Here is a 2,373-nt window from a genome sequence, read left to right as displayed (position 1 = left end):
TTTCCTCCCATCTTCTTCTTCTCCTAGCTTCAAAAGGAACATCTTTGGATGGAATCTAGTCATGAAGAATTAATATCTTAATGAAAAAAGAAGGGCAAATGTTATAAACTATTAAAAAGAGAAGACCCATTTTAAAATTCTCTCTTCCCTCCTTTGTGTCAGAATAGCGTACCATTTTCATTCAGAATCAGCAAGTATTTACTGAGTGCATACTAAGTCCCAGGCACTGTGCGATTCACTGGCTGTAAAGTGGGACACAACACAGGCTGTTCTTGTCCTCTTCAAGCTTGTAGGCTTAACGTGTGTGTGTATGTTGTGAGTGGTGGGGAAGCATATTGTAATAATGACAAAAACATTTGCATGAATACTCATTGTGACAAGTACTGGGAATGAAAATTGTATACTAATACAGAAAGCACAATAGTGAGATGTAAGGGAAGGCATCTCTGAAGAGAACAAGGGTCAAGTGAGCAGGAACAGGAAAGAAACATCCAGCAAGATGGCGGCCATCTTGCCATGTGGCTGGAGCCTTGTACGTCGTGCAAGCCAGCGGGGTGAGGCCCCGAGGGGTAAGCAGGGCTCAGATCACATAGGGCCTTGGGGCCATTTAAGAATTTCTTGCACACCGTTGGTGGGGATGTACACTGGTGCAACTGCTGTGGAAAACAGTATAGAGATTCCTTAAAAAATTAAAAATAGAATGAACATACGATCCAGCAATCTGACTTCTGGGTATCTATCCAATAAAATAAATAAAGGAAATAAAATCGGGATCTTGAAGAGCTATCTGAACTCCCATGTTCACTGCAGCATGATTCACAAGAGCCAAGATATGGAAACAACCCAAGGGTCCATCAACTGTAGAAGTTGTGTATATATACACAGTAGAATATTATTCGGGCATAAAAAAAATGCTGTCATTTGTGACAACATAGATGAACCCGGAGGACATTATGCTAAGTGAAATAAGCCGGACACAGAAAAAGTCATACTGCGTGATATCACTTATGTATGAAATCTAAAACAGTCAAACTCTTAGAAGCAGAGAGTACAATGGTGGTTTCCAGGGGATGGAAGGTGCAGGAAATGGGGAGATGTCGGTCTACGTGTACACATTTTCAGTTCTAAGGTAAGTTCTGGAGATGTAACGTGCCTATTGTTAATATTGTATCATATACCTGAAAATTTGCTAAGAGTGTAGATCTTAAATATTCTCACCACACATGCAAGAAAGGTAGCTACGTAAAATGATGGATGTGTTAATTAACTTGGTTGTGGTGATCATTTCACAGTGCATATGTATATTAAATTATCACATTGTACACCTTAAAAAAATCATGTTGTAAAACCTAACTATATACAATTCTTAATTGTCATTTAAGACCTCAATAAAACTGGAGGAAAATTAATAAAATAAAGGTAAAAAATAATATGGAAGAATAGAATTTTGACTATAGTTAAAAAAAAAGAATTTTGGTGTTTATCACAAGGGCATGAAAAGTCTCAGGATGTAATCACCTTGCCCGCCTGGGTGGTGGGATCTTAGCGTACAGAGTAGGAGTTGGGGCACCTGGGTCTTGCCCTTAGCCCTGTCCCCGACCATCTGTGTCGGGGGCTCTGCAGTATTCATTAGCACTTGGATAGGCTTCTTTGCCTTCCACTTCTGCTTACTCATTGATAAAGTGGGGCCAACAGTAACTTCCTGGTGCTGTCACAGTGCAGGGTGTAATTATAAAATAACCAGAGACTTTCCTATATGAAACCAGGTTATGCTTTATACTTCTTTCTTTGGTAGCAAGGACATGGAGTTAATGCCACTGTAGAGTAATGCACAGTACTCGCTGGGCCTACGTGAGGATTGTGATGAGATGTGGCTCTTGGTGAGAACAAACACAACCTCTCACTGAATAGGCAGTAGATTGCAATGTTTTCACACATGTTCTAAAGGGAAACAACTGGGTTCACAGCATTTTATTTATGGGTGGTGTTTCCTGAAGAGAGAAGGCAAAATCTAATTTAATTTATTTTTCGCATCTAATGTCAGTTCACTTAACATAGCCTGTGTTGGGTAAACAAGTTCAGAACAGGGAGAAGTGCCTCAATTTGGGTAGATTTGGGCTGAAAATTGCCTGCTGTTTTGAAATTCCTCTCCCAGACTCATGAGGTGCTTTGGGGTATTGTTGTTTCAATAATAAAGCCAGAGTCCTTGGAAAGGAAGAGGCGGAAAGCTGTGCTTTTCCTGTTGTTAAGGCTTCAGGCAACCTTTCAAAAGTTACCATTTACCAAGACATACCTCCAGATACCTTCAGAAACTACATTTCAGTAGAGTTTGAAACCTTAAACCCTGCATATGGATCAATACTGCTCAAGAAC

This window comes from Callorhinus ursinus, unplaced genomic scaffold (genome assembly GCF_003265705.2).
Source record: "Callorhinus ursinus isolate GAN/ISIS: 27379988/994484 unplaced genomic scaffold, GSC_fseal_2.0 scaffold17, whole genome shotgun sequence".
NCBI classification, from domain to species: Eukaryota; Metazoa; Chordata; class Mammalia; order Carnivora; family Otariidae; genus Callorhinus; species Callorhinus ursinus.
The sequence above is the reverse complement of the archived record's forward strand: the minus strand, read 5'-3'. Positions refer to the sequence as shown.